This window comes from Lepisma saccharinum, chromosome 15, assembly GCF_977018435.1.
Source record: "Lepisma saccharinum chromosome 15, izLepSacc3.1, whole genome shotgun sequence".
NCBI lineage: Eukaryota > Metazoa > Arthropoda > Insecta > Zygentoma > Lepismatidae > Lepisma > Lepisma saccharinum.
Window position 1 is genome coordinate 10,190,767 of NC_139243.1, and position 20,374 is coordinate 10,211,140.

The 20,374-nt window shown below is 39.0% G+C and overlaps 1 protein-coding gene across 1 annotated transcript in view; it reads left to right on the plus strand.

The window, feature by feature from the left end:
* Positions 1-4,489: 4,489 nt before the first annotated feature.
* FASN1 (Fatty acid synthase 1) overlaps positions 4,490-20,374 on the plus strand; it is a 73,021-nt gene continuing 57,136 nt past the window's right edge. Inside the window, exon 1 of the mRNA XM_083137061.1 lies at positions 4,490-4,650. The gene's annotated coding sequence lies outside the window, so the exon portion shown is untranslated. The remainder of the gene's footprint in view (positions 4,651-20,374) is intronic.

Below are 20,374 nucleotides of genomic sequence, written 5' to 3' on the forward strand. Positions count from 1 at the left end.
TAGCACACATAGCTGCGACGCCAGGGGTCGCGGGTTCGAATCCCGGCCTGGGCATGGGCGTTTGTGAGTGCCTATTCATCAATTTCATCATATCATCACTCATCCCATCTTCGAAATTAGCCAAAAGTGGCAAAAAAGCGAAGTAAAATAAAGCAAATCAATCAATCAAACATACAAGCAGAATGAAAATAAAACAGGAACAGGAGACAAACATAATTATGAACTCTAAATGATTTATATTAATTGAATGCAAAAACTAAACAAAACTTATGCACTATTTTGTAATTTAATATTTTATTTTTATTTAATTATTTTTAATTAATAAAAAATAATTCAATTTTTAAATTTAGGCAAAGGAATTAGTTTCCTACTTTATAAATATTTAATTTATATGAAAGTAACTAATGAATTCCGATACATTTACTTTGACACATAATAAACATTTACATCATATAATAATTCACACACACACACGCATATATATTATATATTTTGATCTAGTTTTATTTTACTTCGCGTTTTGTGCCTCTTGCTAATTTGCGAAGATGAGGATGTGTGATGAAATGATGAAATTGATGAATGGACATTCACAAACAACCAAGCCCGAGCGGGATTCGAACCCGGGACCCTTGGCGTTGCAGCGCGATGTGCTAACCAATTTTTTAATTTCGTTTTTATAAAGGAAAGCCCCCTATGCGGAAGCTTCCCCCATCACACTTCATTCACTAATATCATTTCATTCATATTTCAATTTCAGAACTTTTCAGGACAGACAATCACAAACGTCCATGTCCGAGCCAGGATTCGAACCCGGGACCCCTGGCGTCGTAGCGCGATGTGCTAACCACTCCGCCACAGGGGCCGACAACCACTCGGCCACAGGGTCCGAGTATGTCTCATTAACATTCAAATTCTCCCTGCCCCCACCCAAACACGGTACTTCCTTGCAACTTCCACCAACTCCCTCTCCCCTTGTTCACACCACCGAATGCACTGAGAAAATATTTGAACCTCTTGGAAGAGGTCGAAATCGCAATTTCTCTGTTACTTCATTATAGGTCAGTAACTCGTCGTTTCCCAATGACAGCCATGTGAGGGCGTGATGTATTGTGGGGATTTTTTCATATTATTATCCCCCTTTAAGGAACCGACAGAGCGGACTTGGTACTCCACAATGCTGTCAGCTGCCAGCCATTCATGGGCGATCCGCTGCGATTAAAGATACACGTTTATGCATGACAAGTGCATGTATCTGTAGCAGTGTTGCCTACCCTTGATCTGAAAAAGTGCCCAAACGGGACGTTGAAGATGCGTCTCGGAAAATAACTTACATAGTTATTTCAAAATAAATACCTGAGCCGCCATAGGGAAGGGCACCCCAGGCCCCGCGATTCAGGAGGCGCCGCACCAGATAAAAATAATTGTTTTTGTACGGCTTATGTACACGGTGCTTCCAATTAAGTAACTTATGTGAGTGACTTCATGGATTGCTTTGACACATTCAAAAATATTCAAATCCAAAATTACCCGTTCGTAGGTCCGCACTACCTTCAGCCAGTGGCGTGCCCAAGGTTGGGTTGGGGTGGAGGTCATGACCCCCCTTTGGCCCAGTATTCCTAAAAAAAATGAGCGAAAAAACAGCATCATGAGGACCGACTATTATAAAATTATATATATATATATATATATATATATATATATATACACACCACCACCCTTTTCGAAAATCCTGCACGCCACTGCACTATTTTCATCAGCCCCAATTTACATGTAAATAACAATAACAGGAATAATAAATAAAGAAAATATCAAGTTTTTGTAGTAATTTTATATTGCAATAATTTGATGTGCAAGTGTACATAGAGAAAAAAATGTTTTGAATAAAAAAAAAACTTTCTGGCAAGAAAAACCTGCTTAAATAGGCGGAAAACAAGTGCTTGTTCATTACTAGAACGAAATTACGTTGGGAAGTGTGCACATTTTCAAAATTTTTAGACAAAATTACTAACTTTAGTAAAGGCTACCAAATTCTTGTGTGTATTGTTGCAAAAAGCGTAACCAAACTGTGCAGGTCAAATCTAGATTGTCCTTTGTTATATGAAAGTTCGAAAGTATGAAATCGGCGCTTTCAGTATTCGTCTCCGTTATTGAGAATGTCCATTATTAGGAAGTAATCTCCATTCCCACGTGTTTCTGCCTGAGAATTAAGAAATGTTAGTTATTTACCAGGGACGGCGACAGGGGTGGGCACGGGTGGGCAAGCGCCCACCCAAAAATTCCTGTGCCCACCCGATTGCCCACCCAATCAAATTCAATAAGTACATATACCTACTTGGAGATAGCTATATGAATGTTTCGATATTTTGTTTGTGAATATTATCTATGCTAGAAATGTTCACATATTATCAACTCATAAAAAGCCAAATTTGTCATTAGAAAGTGAAAGTAATTACTAGAGCTATTGAAACAAAAACTGTGATCAAATGAACACTTCCATGATTAAAAGCAGTTAGTAGGCTTAGGAGGCTCAAAATTATACAGGGTAAGATCAATTATAACTCCATTAAGCCTTGTTTCCATGATTATGAAAAACTAAATATGCTGACCAAGGCAGTAATTTATTTTATTATAAAACATAAACTAACGTTCGATAACTGTTAACGATAAACGTTAGTTTATGTTTTATAATAAAATAAATTACTGCCTTGGTCAGCATATTTAGTTTTTGGTAAGATCAAGATTAGATCAGAATTTAGGTTGAACTTGAGGACTGCAGCTCCAGGCCTCCACATACGTATATAAATCCCAGCCTGGGTATGGTTAAAATAATCTCCAAGTAAACAAATAAAAACATCATCTTAGCGATACTTCCTCCGCCAACACTATTGTTTAATTCGACTTTTTAAATTATTATTAGAATAATTTAATCACGAAGACTTAGATTGGCAGGCCATGTGACGCGAATGACAGAGGAAAGAATAGTTTACAGGATTCTTGTTGGGAAACCTGATGGTATGAGACCAGTGGGAAGGCCAAGACAAGGATGGAGGGATAACGTTGAGATGGACCTAAAAGAAATCGGCAAGGATGGGAAAGATTGGATTGATCTTGCCCCGAATAGGGACAGATTGAAGGCTTGTGTTGCTGCAGCCATAAACCTTTGGGTTTAAGTATGCTAGAGAGTATAATATAGTTTTAATTAGCTCTGCATTGAATTCCAGAAGTGTCCCTTTTCTTATTTTATTACAATTTGTATATACCTGTTATCTTCAAATATCAATATGCTATGGGAAATATCAACTTCATATTCATTCTACTAATAAGAAGGAATCACAATAATCACTACAATACTGAAGTGAATAAATTTTAATAAACCAGTTATGTATGGAAAAAGCTACAGAATTATTCAATTATCTACTAATGAGTGGCTTATCCTATTTAGAAATCCTCGCCCCACACATAAAGTGGCGGCGATTAGGAGGAGCGGGAAGTGGGGGATGCAGTTCCCCCGCCACGTTTTGCCACTTTTTGCCCCCCCCCCCCCCCCACTATGGCCTCTTTATGCTAAACCTTTTCTACCAAGAAAAAAGTATATTGTCCTTGCCTCTCAAATGTTGGCACCCAATCGCCGCTACTACAAACATTCGGATAGATTTGTCAGTTGTACAAACCTTGTAAGCTAAGAAAAGTGATCCCCAAGGAGTAAGAAAACTCTTTCAGTCAAAAACTCATACGATGAAAATACTACGCTCAGGAACATGTATTTAAATTACGAGAAACTTCACGATTGTCTACCATCGCACTTTCTATCATTGTCGCCGAATACATAAAATCAAGTATGTGCCTTGTATTTGCAACACAAGCTTAAACCTAATTCACATTTATTTCACTGTATTAACATGCATGAAAGAATGTGACTGATTAGAATGTATGGCTGCGCATGGGTAAACACTTCCTTGAAATAATTGTGTCCATCAGAGACAAAGCGAAAGGAAATGGAATAAGATGCGACAATAGATTAGAAAAGATAAAGAGAAAAACAAGAAAAGGAAAGGGAAAATAAGTAAGAGGAAAATCGGGAGTGTAAGAGAGAGGGGGATACATACGTCTTACATACACATATACTATATATGGTCTTACATTTATACTGCCCACCCTAATTATCAATAAGGAGCTTCTGCCCACCCGGTCGAAAATTTCTGGCGCCGCCCCTGTTATTTACAAGTTTCCGCTGTCCATAGGCGTCCTTTAGGAGAAGTTTTACTGTATATAGTAATATATCACTTATTCTAGTTACTTACTATACGAGTTGGCACGCCTGTAAAACAGAGCCGTGCCCAATAACAGCTGTATTCTGCAGTGTACGTCACGCGTTGCCTCGGTGACCGGCGTCTGCTAGTGCGCGACTCGAACAGCGCAAAGCCAATGTAAGAGTGCTCCTGATTGGTCAGTGCATGTGTGGCATGATGCCCCTAACGCACAGCCTCGTAGAATAAAACGAAGGGCGCACAATTCGTGCCGCCGAAGTTGAACAGGTCGATAAGTAAAGTGATAGTGAGATATCCCTTCTGAAAAGCGAGTCCCAATCCAGGAATTAACACAACGGGACTGAAGAATTGACGTGTCTAGCTGGGATAAGGAATTTACACGGTAGGTTGTGAATCTCAGTTATTGGATAGTGGTGCGAGAAATGTGTCAGTGATTTTTTTTTCTTGTTTTCGCAGTTGGATCGATGATGTGTTTGGTGGTGACAATGTTGTGTGAAGTGCAGTTGAAGGTTTAAAAAGCCGGTTGTTGCGGATGATGTGTTTTTTTAAGGAACGTTGGGCTTCCCAAGACATTTAGAACTAAATAAACTGGCAATTAATAGAAGACAAAAATTGATTGCCCCCCCCCCCCCCTTTACTTGACTGCTAAAAGTAAGCTCCCCGGTATGAAATAATAAATCTTGAATCTTCGTAAGGGTCTCAAAATTTCATCCCCTTGTCTAAAATAAGCTACCCCCCTTCCAAGGAGGTGTCTAAAAAGTAATAAACATTATTAGCAAGTATAAATTGCAAATTCCCGGGTTTACGCCTAAATTCAAGCGATTGTCCCTTGAAACGTCTAAAACCAACACGGAATTGTCAATTTGTATAGGAGTGAGTTCTAATTCTGTATTCTTAGGTCTAAATTTAAACGATCGACCCCCAAAGAGTGTAATACAACAAATCATTAATTAAACGATCACCCCCTACAAGCGTCTAAAACTAACAATAAATCGTCAAATAACGGACTCGTACATTGTAATCCAGCTCGGTTAGATCTAAATTTAAGCGATCGTCCCTTGAAGTGTCTAAAACTGACAATAAATGGTCAATTAAGAGTTGAGATCCTCTTTTTGAGTCTAAAATTAAGCGATTGGCTCCCGAAGCGTCGAAAACGAACAATTATGACCCTCCATGACGTCTAAAGATATGCGATCACACTCTGTGACGGTCTAAAACTAGTGAATCTTCAATCAATCTGGCTAAAAAGACAGGTGAACCGTTCCTCACGAAATGCAATCAACTTGGTACAGTCACGGACACTTATGGGTTGGAATGATCCTATTGCAAGTCAATGGAATCATAACCCAGAAGTGTGTACAACGGCTATGCCTAACCTGATTTGGCGTTACACTTCTATACCGTATCAGCTCGTGGTGTGATGTGACTGCATTTAACGGAATGATAAAAACTCTGTGCCCTGCTTTCGAAATTGTATCAACTCTGACGCATACCTTCAAATATGTATCCCTCCCCCCCTTTCCACCTTTTCATCAACAATTGACACAACCGTATTGCATTGTGTACGTTTTTTGTTCGGGCGATATAGTTTCGAAATCACCATTATGAAGCGAGTTTGTTGATTGTCGCGTCATTGTTGTGGATTTTTGCCTTTGTGCGTGTAGTTCTTTGCAGGTTGAATGAGTGATAGCGTCTGTCATTTACTGATAGGGGGAGGAGGGGAAGGGAGTTATATTTTAGGTCGAAAATAAATGCTTAAAAATAGTACGATTTCGAATAGGTTTTTTTTTTAGTTTTTTAAAGTACTGAGTGTGCTCGGAAAAGTTGTAAATTTGTAGCTGACACGTGACTACCATTTTCTGTCAGTATTTTTTGGTTAATGTTCGAATTTGTATTATTTAAACAACAACAAAAACTGGAAGGAAATTATTTTTCGTAGGACGCCATCAAAAACTGAAGAAGTGATTTTGAAAGTAGTTTATTACTGAGGAAAAAATGCTTTATTGTAATGGAGATAGCCTACTTTCTTTTTTAAAAGCTCATGTTTTGGTTCGAGTTGATGTTTTAAGTCCACTTTATGCACAGTAAGGCTAAAAGCTCATGTTATTTTTCCATATTTCCCCGTATGTGAGGATTGTTTATACTTTTAGAAAATGTTGAGCAACTATGAGATCATCATCTCGCACATACTCCAAACGTAGGTTGTCCGATCTGCCTAATGAAGTGGTTGTATACCTTTATTTGATTATTTAGCGGCGCATTTATGCCACTTTTGGCTAACCGCGAAGAATGATGAAGGGACACTCACGAATGAACACTTATGCCCAGGCCGGGATTCGGACCCAAAACGCCTGACGTCGTCGCGCGCTATGTTAACCCCTTCGCCACGGAAGTCGGCTAGATTCACACTCGTGAGTAACTAAGAGATATTGTTTAAGTCCACTTTATGCACAGAAAGGCTAATCGGTGCTGGACGAAAGTGGGATCCGAATCACCGGGTACAGACCCCGAAACAGGCGCGGATCCACAGGGAGGGCGATAGGGGCGATTGCCTCTCCCAACTACCAGATTTTAAGATATATTATTATGTCTCTTTTTTTAAGACTTAAATGTTTGGTTTTTATCACAGAGCTTCGAAAAATATTTTTTGATAGGCTAATCGGAACTGGACCTACAGTTTAAATTTGGAACCGAAACACTGTGCCTCAGAGACCCCATGACAGAGTAGGTTTTGGTTTCTTTGTTTACTCATTTTACCCCTCACATCTGATCGTTCAGTTTATCGTGGCAATACATGGAAGGAACTATGATAACGACATACAATAATAACTATCTAAATGCAGCCCTGGACTCTTACTTTTGTAAAACAATACGTTAATGTGTAGAACATGATTGCCAGCTTGGTTCGTGTTTGCAGTATGATATATTGTTTGTTTTTGATTTTGATTTGATTTAGTTTATTTTACTTCGCGTTTTGTGCCTCTTGGCTAATTTGCGAAGATGGGGATGAGTGATGAAAGGACATTCACAAACAACCAAGCCCGACCGGGATTCGAACCCGGGACCCTTGGCGTCGCAGCGCGATGTGCTAACCACTCGGTCACAGGGTCGGGCATATTGTTTGTATAAAACAGTCCAAGTGTAGGTTAGAATTGATTCTCGGTAAGGTGATGTGCCCAATTGATTTTCGCTCCTCCCAACTGTAACTTCTGAATCCGCCACTGCCCCGAAACCTCTTGATTACAAGGTAACAACGTTACCACTACGCCATCGGGGAGATACAGAGCAACGAGCCCAGTCATCTGCATGAAATCTTAATGTAATGCTTTTCTTACTGTTAGACCATAATACACGTTGTCACATATCACAACGAGACCGCGATACAAACAGAATTATTCGCTGACGCGGAAATAGTTTTACACTGCATTTCGCAATATTATAAATTCCTGCGATTGAAACCAGCTCCTGCTGTGTAGATGGGTATAAGGTCAGCCGGAAGATTGCATTTTGAAGGTCGTTACACCTCTCTTGTACTGGTTCTTCCTTCACTGGACCACGTGGGGCTGGAAAGGTCCGAACGTCTTGCTTGGGATAGTGGTTTATCCAGAATTTTCCATTGGGGGAAGGGGGAAGTGTAAGTTCGTAGTTAGTAGGTGTAAGCGTAAATTTTGTCAAGTTGACTGTGAATTGGGGATGTAGAGGAAATTTTGAGGGTGTGTGTGTGTGTGGATAAATAACTGCCCGGGATTCGAATATTTCCTACAATACTCTAGGATGAATTCTAAGCAAATCTAATGATTTAGAGTTGAGAATAAGTGTTGTGTATCTTAAAACATTTGTGAAAAAAAAGGTTTCTTGAGAACTTTCGTACGCAAGACTCTGGCACAGTCGTCCAACATTCATTTCGAGTTGAGTTTCGGCTATTATAGTTATTGACAAAGTTTTGCCCGTTTGTGATGACGTCAGGGTGTGCTGAATATTTTATGACATTTCCTCTGTAAGTGTGAATGAATGTTTGATGACACTTACACTGCAAAATCAAATTAGTTTCCAGTGAAATTCTTGAAGTTCTAGCAACAATCACTCTAGTTAATGGGCTTAAAGATTTCATTACAAGGCAGTGCATTCAGCTATCTATCAAATCACGTCCACTCCATCTATAGGCAAGAAATGGAAGCTAATGTTTTCAATGAAAATTGATTGATTTATTTATTTTACTTCGCTTTTTGTGCCACTTTTGGCTAATTTGCGAAGATGGGGATGAGTGATGATATGATGAAATTGATGAATGGGCACTTACAATCATCCATGCCCTGGCCAGCATTGGAATCTCTTAGCGCGATGTGCTAACCACTCAGTCATGGGGGCGACGTAATGAAAATTGTTAGTACCATTATTCCAAATATATTTCTGTGGAGCTTGACCCTTAGAAACTCAATTCTCGCCACGCCATTGCTCCAAATGCTTCCTGTAGATCGCTGAAATTTGTTTACATTGACCTGTTTGTGGTGTGGAAAAATAATGATTCACAGTGTGACATAACGTCTGAAAGCTGTTCTATTCGTGCAACTCGCGTGCCAAAGAAACAGACTATACTCGTGAGGCAATTCTGGCATTGTTTTCCACCTGAAAACATGTCGTCACCATATCGGACTTTGTTGCAGCGACAGGACAATATTTTGTATCTGGGTTTCAAGATCTCCTGACGCGAGAAAAACTTCTTCGATTGAGCCCGAGCATGGAAGCAAGAATCGAACCCTTACCGTCGGAAATCGATCGCAGTGACGTCACCTGAGCTACCATTGGCTAGGACCCTCATCGGTAAGAATATTCTAGAGGTAAGTTATTAATATTATTTCTGCGTCTATATGGACGCAACTGACCTGTGGAGTGCTATAAGGGAGGTGATATAGTCAGTCCTTCGATCCAGTAACAGCAGTACTGCGATGGCTGATTGATTGATTTGCTTTTCTGCCACTTTTGGCTAATCGCGAAGATGAGGATGAGTGATGATATGATGAAGGGACATTCACAAAGAACGCGCAGGATGTGATTCGAACTCGGGACCCCTGGTGACCTCCATAGAGGCCGCGGCGATACTGCCGTGGTTATCTATCTACTTCTTTTGTAATCTAGGGGTAACAGATTCGATTCCTGGTGAGGGTTATTCCAGTGAATAATACTTATAAATAGTAGTCCCACTCCGAATAATACACTTGAGCACACTCATTACTTGTAAATTCACTTACAAGTTATTACCGTAATGAAAAAATTGTGCGAAATTCCAGCATATCTTTATGCTATGTTTCAGGTCGTAACACGAAATTTCCATCAATGACTACCATGCATAGCATATTGTTGCTCAACAATAATTGTTACAATTCAATTAACTTGCAATAAATTCGAGTAAAAGTATGCTAGCTAAAGTTATTTACTCCTTTGTTAATTTCTCCTATCTTAACCTTTTTTTCTAGAACTTCTAGTATCAATTCTCAATTGAACTTTTATCAATTAACTGTTTCCATATAGTGTTATTTCAGATATTGTTGGCCATTGTTATCCTATATTTTCCCATTGTTGTTTACATTTATTTATTTACGACTTTGTCTACATGGCGAAGTTAAGGCATTGTTACCTTCTCTTCCACTTAACCATTAGTGTTCAATTTTTTCTTTACAAATAATTGAGGGGTCTAGTGAGAGACTTTGCCACTTTGACAAGAAATGGAAATAAATTGAGTTTTCTAAAGCATTGCGTTGAGTCATAATTTGTATAACAAAAGGTATTTTTTTTGCTGAACATATTGTTAGGTAAATTATTCAAAAGGAAAAATATGAATTACAATATAAATACCATTTATTATGAACATGTATGATATATTGTTGTAGTATACCCATGTGGAAAAATCAATCTAGCACATCAAATACTTTGAACAAGGCTTAAATACTTTTGCCTGAGTGTAAATCATGTTCACAGGGTTACATATCTACATAAAGACAACTTCATATGTTTTCTGGAGGATCTTCACTGTCCATTGTTTCTGTGGATTTTAGTTTTTGGTAAACACCATGAAAAACTGGAGGAATGTAAGGCATTATTGCCATGAGATCTTTTAACTTCAGGGCTGATATTAAATCTAGCACAGGTTACTGCAACACAACCTCTGCCACTCCTATTGCAGACACCATCAGTAAGTGGCATAGCTCCTTCTCGCACTCAAAATGCTGATGAGGACGTATTCAAGAACTCAGAAAATCTGCTGCAGAACAAGCGGGAGCTATGCCACATGGTCGTAGTTCACATGATAGATGACAGATGGTAGGAGAAGACTGAAAATGGCAAAAAATAAAATTTTCAAGATTTGTGTCATAGCTCCCTCTCTCACTAGACCCCTCAATTGTATTCAATTAAAAAATGAATAATAAAGTGAATAGAAAAATAAGTAGTAATTTTAAAATTAAAATAAAATAAAAGTAATACAGTTTGCATACGAGGAGTCAAAAACTGGATTAACCATTAATTACAGTAGATTATTTTCTACTAACACAATGAAAAATATATCTGAAGAGTAAAATTAAAAATAAATCCAGTACAATTTCTGTATGAACACACACACGCACACAATGTAATGTGTCTCAGGAGTGCTCGCGGTGTACCACAGAAATGTTGGAAGTATAAAAATATTAATTTTTCCATTTGGGATTTCATAGCGAAATTTATTTACAGACTCCGATAGCCTTCTATGTATGGACATGAATTGAACTTAACAATAAATTGATTGATGCATATTTTACTTTGCTTTTCTGCCACTTTTAGCTAATTGCGAAGATGAGAATGAGAATAATAGGCCTATGATGAAATTGATGAAGGGGGACACACAAAGAACATCCATGCCCAGGACGGGATTCGAACCCGGGACGTTGTAGCGCGCGTGCTAACCACTCCGCCAAGGAGATCTTCTAATGTGTAACTTACCTATAAATAATCGGAACGAGTTTACAATACCGGACCACTCTCCAATTTCTATGAAATTTCGCCTACTCACTAATTGTGAACTCCTAATCACGAATCTGCATGTAATAATTGGCGGTCAAGTATGGAAATCGAGAAAAAAATGAAATAAACTATGTTTTCTTAACGTAACGTAACCCTACGATAAGAACAATAGCTCCACGGAAGACGCCATTTTCCCAACATGAAGAAATCAACAGGCAAGATAAGGTATAGTTCTCTTAGCTAAAATATTAATTTTTCTTTGTATTTATGCTAATGGAACCTAACCTAACAGGCCTAACCTAACCTCGTAGGCATTCCTCGTCTGTCGTCAACAAGATTGTTGTGCGTAAAGGAAGACCATTAGCTAATTAATTGCGAAAGAAAGATGGTTCCGAATTGCTGTGTATGGACAATCACCGTGGTAAATCGCAAGGTTATTTTACAAGTTGTACACGTAAATGTACAATTTTAACAAGTGACCGCCAAATATGAACTACAGATACGTCATCAGGACACCGAAATTAGTAAGTAGGCGAAATTTTATAGAAATTGGAGAGTGGTCCGGTATTGTAAACTCATGCCGTGTGCCAAATAATCAAATAGATATCAGCTTCGTATGTCTGAAGAGATCACATAATAATGTCAATTTGAGTTAGTTTTTTTCGAATTTCACGCCCAAGTCTCGAACGAGACACATTGTCACGAAAATTTTACCAATGATGCTTTGGTACCACGTGGTATATGGCGTGGTTCCGTCTACTCAGCCACTGATAACGATAGTGACGCGTTTGTGGCTTTCCTGGAACGATATTGTTGCTTGTTATAATATGTGAAGGTTATTCATCTTTAGTTTTGGGTGACTCTGACAGAGTTATCAAAATTCAAAGAAATTTGATATCTGCTACTCATTTTAGTTGTCTGAATTTCTTGACCATCCCTAATTTACAGTTATAGTGAAAACTACCACGAATTGATTGATTTATACGTATTTAAGCTATGAGTAGAGACCTTGATTTGTCGCATTTCTCCCAAAATGTTTTTTTTTAGCACACTTTTTTCTGCCAAATATACCTAAAATTATAGCTTCATTGTTCTTTTAAACTAGTATTGTAAATCGTAGGCTAGATGACCTGCGCCTGTTCGTGACAGTTTCATATGTTGGAACCTATTTCTCGCGCAACAAATATCGACGTTGCGGCTCACCTCTGACGGTAGGTGTGCATTCGATCCCTCGTTAGAACACCACTGCTTTGCTCGGTGTGCAAAACGTTCCCGTAGAAGGTGAAAAATCTTGAGAAACATCCATTTAAATGTGGTTTCATGTAATCGTTGGTATTATTTCATGTATAACAAGCAACATAGTTTTCTTTTGGATAAACGTTTGGAAACCATGCACGGTATGCATGCATGAATATGTCATTTGTAGAGTATAAAACATAGGAATGATGGATTATCGCGGTATTTTCAGTTTTGTAAGCACAAAATGTGTTGAAATTCGCGAAAAACGCGAGAATTTGCATTTTACGCCAAATTATTTCGCGATTTCAGAACATGTCCTAGAAACACATGAACACTTTTTTTTCCAGCAATTAACATTTTTCAGTGTTATCGCATTTGCCAAAATCCAGCTATGAACAACGGAAAGCTTAGTTTAGCGATGGAGATATGAGAGCCGATGACATATTGCCCCATGCATGCATCTTGCTCAAGAACCATGTAACTGCTCACCGATAAGATAACGGCCCCTTTTACCAACATGCTTGTTCGGGGTTATTATGTTGAGCGCATATTGCAATCGTCAAAGCCTTATTACAATCTTCACCTTGTACTTGGTTGAGAAACAGCTGTTCTTTTCACAGAACCATATCTCCACAGAGATTGCACATTACTTGCGTCAACGTTTCGCAAATGGCAATCAACCGAGCTAGATTGCGGGAGTCCCTTACTGCCTCACTAGTTTAACCGCAACGAAGGGTGATGACCTGATGAAATAGGGCAGAGGGCAAACACAAAGAACCATCAGTGTAGCGAGATTTTTCAAGTCCACTTTATTTGCAGATAGGCTAATGGGGATTGGACCTACAGTTTGAAGTTAGATCCGAACCACTACGTGAATGCGCCGGGTCATTACAAGGCGACGACGTTAAAACCATGCCATCGGAGAGGCACATTTACTTCGGTAGGTCTAAGCATTTCCTTTGCAGTTATTGTCGGATTTTTGTAATTGCCTTGGACATAAATGGTTTGAAATTCGGGAATTGATGTTCGTTGAAGTATTATTTGCGTAATAACGTAAGGATTGAGGAATTTGTATTTTATTTTTATTTAGCGTCGCTTTTCCGTCCCTTTTGGCTAATCGCGATAAGGGTAGTGATAGATTGATGAAAGGGCTGAAGAACACCCATGCCGGGATTCGAACGAGACCCCTGGCTTCACAGGCACATTGTGGAACCAACCACGAAATATAACATGAAAAATGATCTTCTATTGGATAACATTGTCATTTGTGAACTATTGTTTATCAGATTTGTCACTTACAACCATACTTGTTTCATTGATTGATTTTGTTTATTGTACTTCGCTTTTTTGCCACTGTTGGCTAATCGCGAAATATGAGGATGAGTGATGATATTTATGAAGTGACACTCGCAAACACACATGCTCAGGCCTGGCCAGGATTCAAACCCGGGACCCCTGGCCAACTGCTTCGCCACGGAGGCCGACACAACCATACTTGTATCGTTATTTATTGGGTATTATCAGAGAATAAATCATGTCATAATGTTTACAGTTTTATGCAATGAACTTCCCATCTCTGAATTAACCTATAAAAATACTGCGATCTGGGACAGAACGGATACCGCAGATGCTTTACGACACGAAGCACCTGATTGACCCACCCGCATGTAGACATCTTGGCACAGCGTTCTTCATTACACTTTTCTCTTAGCAGACATTTCAAACTTCCCTACGCCAACTCTAGAAGAAATTCGAAGCACGTAGCAAGAAGTAGGAGCTCTTCCCATTCGCTGGCCACCAACGCGTGAGCACTCGCGTGACCTTGACCGACGTTTTCCCCATTCTGCTCCAATTATCGAGAACACAACTCATGATGCGGCTTTTCTGCTCGCAATAAGCGGCAATTCGCGAGACAAGGCGAACGGTTGCAGCTTTTGACTTGAACGGAAGTTGAAGAAGGATGAGCCCAAATTGTCCACCATTTCATGTTCCCCCTTTTTGTGCAACTTTTAAAGGTGGACATGCCAATACTCTGACCTGGAAAAGCCCAGATCAACTTAGGACTGAAAAACTCGATGGAAAAGTAAGGAAATTTGATTAAAAAAACTGTCCATAAACCTGCAAAAGCCAGGGAAATTATTATTTTTGCATGGAAACTGGTTTTGTATAAAAGTCCTCATTTGTTATTTTCTGTCATTCATTTTCAATATTCAATGTTGAATGAATTTGATTCAGTTGATTAACATGTATAGTTGAAGATATAACACTTTTTTTTATCAGTATGCTAATTCATTACAAAGTGGACTGGAATGTTCAGGATTCCTTTTGAATAACTATGTTAAAGCCGGCATAAGGTCAATATGTATAAAGTTCCCATTAATCACTTTGTACAGTGGGATCATGAGTATTACCGTGCAAATTGTCCATGACTATTTTCATACTTTTTTCTCTTACATCCTGTGTGTTTTTAAGTGATGGATTTTTATGTATACTGGTGTAGAAGTTGTCAATAGCTTGTTTTGAGTTTTCTTTTAATTCTTGAAGGTATTATTGGGTCAAATAAAGTGCACTAACATGATGATGGACAATTTGGACGATAATACTCATGGATTCCACTGTACCCTTCACCCCTTAATCATGCCACATGTTGAATTGTTGAATTGGTGTTTTAAGTCCACTTTGTGCACAGTGAGGCTAATCGGGACTGGACCTACAGTTTAAAGTGGGATCCGAACCACTTGTGCAATCACCGGGTATCGAACCCTGGACCCCTTGCTTGCAAAGCGGCGACGCTACCACTGCGCCATCGGGGAGACCCTTAATCATGCCACATAGATTGGCTTTATCATTGGGTGCGTTAAGTTTGCATATGGCAATTTCAACAAAGATAACTCGTAAAATAAATTTCGCCACACCCTACTATGCAAGCACAGCGGTTAGTGTGACTCAGAACATTTGTCTAAGTTAGTTTCAAGCCAACTTTATGCTCACACTGTTTATAGCTGATTTCGAATTACTTTCGTGCTCCCGGGAATCTAATCGCTGACACACTGATTGCAAGGGAACAGCGTTAGACCTAGGCTATCGAGTATGCTAGCTTCGAATTCTAAATAGTTTCCTAGATAGTTTCCACCGCTTGATTCATGACTCATCGTCGCCATTAATCTAGAAGTAAATATGCTACGCGAAAGAATACAAAATACTTCCACTCTGTCTTGAGGATCTCTGGAGCAAGTGAACAGAAACAAGTCCTTTGCGCAAGTAGTAACACGAGAGGGCTCGGCAGCTACCAGCCGTTTCCTGCACTGCGCGCTGCTTTGATCTGCCCCCTCGCTTTCTCTATCTCAGGAGGGGCCTCGCCCCCCCCCCCTTAGGGCAAAAACACGGTGAAACACATCGCCAGACACTCACGGGGACAAGTTTCCGGTAATTCAAAACCATGGAGTTAAATGGGAGAAAACATAGTGGAGGCCCGCTCATCGCGAAAGGTTCCCCGGAACAAACACGGTTTGATCTTGGGTCCCTTGTTTCAAGTGGAAGGCTGTGTGATTGGTCCACTCAAGGTCACTTCTCCCTTTCCTGGAAGACACCCTCCTGTTTCCCCACTTTTTTTTTTTTTTTGTTTTTTTTTTGACAGAGTTGTCGTTTGCAAGCTTCTGCGATGGTGTTCAAGGTGCCTGTCCGACAGCCAGTTCATTCATTAAACCCTGACATTTTTATGGCTTGACCGGGCTCCGTGCGATGTGCAAGGGTCCTTGTTCCTCACTGTGTTTTTACCCTCTAGGATACTTCTTGAAAGAACTGAGTGAATCTTATGTTGATAATTCTGTGTTTCGAAATGTTATTTGTGATGGAATTCTCTTCAATCAAGAAAAAGTCTTCGGTGGTCATGTGCGTGTGGTAGAAGTAGAAAATAATCTTCTGTAGCTCGCACAATCTAACAACCTTGAGGTTAAACCCATCCGCTGCGGAATTCCCTGGAAAAACTCCAAAAACGTTTATTTCCTTTTACGTCCTATTGTTTTCCTGTGAGCTGTCACGTGTTCGTAACTTTACCTTATCGGAATCATGACTGCATTTTTCATCTTCGCGGTAATTTATTTTATCTTGTGGTTTCTACCTTCTGAAAATGTCGTCTCGTCTTGTGCGTTAGGAGGTTGTCTCTCTGTCTCGTCTAATAATAATAAAAAAAGAACACTATCTCGAAGGCAAATATCGGTCTCGTTTGATTTTCTAAAGTTCACTTTATGCACTGATAGCTAATCGGGACTCGACCTACAATCTAAAGTGTGATCCGAACCACTTAGGACCACGGATTTGTGGCGAATAAAATATTGATTTCGGTACAAAAACTGCCCCCATTTTGGGATCAAATGCAGCGTATAAAATGACATTTCAGTATTAAAATGCCAGATTTGATTTTAAAACTACGTTTATTACACAAATTAAAACATTTCCCTTCTAAAGGCAGCACATTTATGAAGTTAACAAAGAATTAAGTTTATTCGTGTGTATTTTTGCTTATCAAATGTTTACAGCAGAATTAATCTATTCCCCGTAATTTGCATAACTCGGGGGATAATTCATACTTCAGAAAGTGTCATGGCGGAAAATAAACTCAAAATTTTGTGCGTATAACAGTTTCTTTTACATTTTTCATTTAATTTACATACAATTTCGTGACTAACATGGTAGGAAAATGCATATACCTTATACCTTTCAAAAACATAAAAAAATAAACTTAACAGTGTGTTACTTCGCATTTAGTTTCCGTCAAAAACTAAATGTGTATGTTCCTACTATGTTCTTCACCGAGTATCGAACCGGGATCCCTTGATTACAAGGCGATTACAAGTTTCTGTGGCATTTTGAGGATCATGCACACTTCAAATAGTAGAATGAATTGTATTTTTTTTACACCAATTGATGACATTATTAACTCATTTCATTTCTTCCTACACAACAGGTCGTTGACCATATATTACATAAATCCAGGAACTGTAAATAAGGACGAAACATAATCAAAGAAACTTTGTTTTTAAACATTCCAGGTTACATCAAACACGATCGGTTATACAATGCAATTAACTTTTATTATTGTTTTTCACATCTTGAGGTACTGATAAGTATTAAGCAGTGTTCAAATTCAACAATTTGTAGCGCTATAAACCTGTTACTTCGAAATTCAAAATGCTGCTTATTGAGATTTTCAAAAATAAAAAAATGAAAAGTAATATTCTTTCCGGAATCTCTTGGCAATCTTCATGAGCATAGTCATGGTCAAACTGCTTTGCACTAGACATTTTTTGTTGGTTATACTTCTAGTTAGAACCAACCTTACATGTCGTACTGCCTGAACCCGTAAATTGCTTTTACATTCATCGTAAAACGTGCGTTACGTTATTTCATTATTGACTAATAAACCATTCGACTTTGGTTGCACGTTTAATAGACTGTTTTGCTCCAACTCTTATTGTATACAGCCGTATAAGTTTCTTTTAAATGGCAGGTGAACCATACATAGGTATGACAAATCGAGAATGTGAATACTAAAAGTAGACATGTTGTCAGCTATACAAACGAGGAAGAAAGCACGTTGACATCCGTATTAAATATTTAGAAGTTTGTATCAAATCGTATTCTATCTCTACCTTTACCGTATCTCTCACTTTGTCCCTTTCTCTACCACACACTCTCTCTCTCTGCTCTCTGTATATTTCACTCTCCCCCTCTCCCTCTCTAATCTGCATCTTTGTTTCTCTCCCTCTCTAATCTGCATCTTTGTTTCTCTCTACTCTCTGTATCTCTCTCCCTCTATCTCTACTCTCTGTATCTCTCTCCCTCTATCTCTGCTCTCTGTATCATTCTCTCTCTGCTCTCTGTATCATTCTCTCTCTGCTCTCTGTATCATTCTCTCTCTGCTCTCTGTATCATTCTCTCTCTGCTCTCTGTATCTTTCTCTCTCTCTGCTCTCTGTATCTTTCTCTCTCTCTGCTCTCTGTATCTTTCTCTCTCTCTGCTCTCTGTATCATTCTCTCTCTGCTCTCTGTATCATTCTCTCTCTGCTCTCTGTATCATTCTCTCTCTGCTCTCTGTATCATTCTCTCTCTGCTCTCTGTATCATTCTCTCTCTGCTCTCTGTATCATTCTCTCTCTGCTCTCTGTATCATTCGCTCTCTGCTCTCTGTATCATTCGCTCTCTGCTCTCTGTATCATTCTCTCTCTCTGCTCTCTGTATCATTCTCTCTCTGCTCTGTGTATCATTCTCTCTCTGCTCTGTGTATCTTTCTCTCTCTCTGCTCTGTGTATCTTTCTCTCTCTCTGCTCTGTGTATCTTTCTCTCTCTGCTCTCTGTATCTTTCTCTCTCTCTCTCTCTGCTCTCTGTATCTTTCTCTCTCTCTACTCTCTGTATCTTTCTCTGTCTCTACTCTCTGTATCTTTCTCTGTCTCTACTCTCTGTATCTTTCTCTCTCTCTACTCTCTGCATCTCTCCCTTTGTATCTGATTCCTCTATCCTCGAACCTATCCTGAGTCAACTTCCCATAAATATTGGGGAGAGGGAGTAAGATTGACAACAATATTTTTGATGTGTTAAGTATATACTTCTTGTGGAATTTTGGGGGGCAGAAAGTGCTTTGACCCACTAAAGACTGCGCCTATGCCTCTCTCTCTGTTCTCCACTCTCCCTGTTACTATCTCTACTCTTTCTTTCTACTCTCCCGCCCTTTACTCTTATGTAATTATAAATTCTACATGTAAAAGGAGTGGATGAATACCGCTGACATTATTTTATCCATCTTTGGTTAACATCATTGTTTCATTATAAAATGTTTAAGATGTGCATAAATACATAATTTTAACATCCGTAATATATAAAAAAACAATGAATGTAGACTGGATCCCATAAGTATTAGGAATCAAGCTGTCAGTCACCATGCTTATTGTCTTGCTTTTACGCAATGAGAGCTTCAAGAATTGATACAACTGCAGGTACAGGCACAAGAAAATTGCAATTGTTAGGGACTCATTGAAAGCATCCTGAGGTAAAATAGCTGCTTATTAATGTTATTAAACGCGATATTTCATTGCTGATTATACTGTGAAAGTTGCCTGTTTCTATATCGTGATTTAATTCATATTGAAGTTTGGCTCAGTCCCATTTCATAATGTCCAACATTAGAGGAAATAAACTTTTTTTCTTCTTCAAGTATTTCTATCTTTGTTAGATTTTATTAGCACAGAACCCGGTATTCAGGATTATGAAACGTGGCGTGATTCGATTTATGTAACTTTTCCTGCTCGTCATACTGCACAGCATATTCTTTTTCTAAAGAGTGACGTAAGCGGCGATATAGATAAAAAATGTAACTCTGGTTCTTTACGGGTTGTTTAGTTTGCATGTTAGGATATTTTGCGTAGTTTTAAACTGAAGGTCGTGGTTTGTTGTCAAATGTCAGTGGAATCTAAATATGTTGGTAAATAGTTCGCATTTTCGTATGTTATTCTGAAGAGTGTGGTGCACATTGATTTGGCAAGAATTCTCTCTAGCCTTCTTAAACCCGAAAGTTTATGACTGCAGCAACACAAGCCTTCCATCTGTTCCTATCCTGGGCAAGCTCAATCCAATATTTTCCAGCCTTACCGATTTCCTTTAGGTCCATCTCAATGTTATCCCTCAATCCTCGTCTTTGCTTTCCTACAGGTCGCTTACAACCAGGTTTCCCAACAAGAATCCTGTAAACTCTTCTATCCTCCCATTCGTGCCACATGGCCTGCGCACCTGAATCTTCTTGATTTAATTATTCTAATATTGTCGAGACAGGAATACAAATTGTGCAGTTCTACATTCTCCACTCACCTGTCTCCTCAT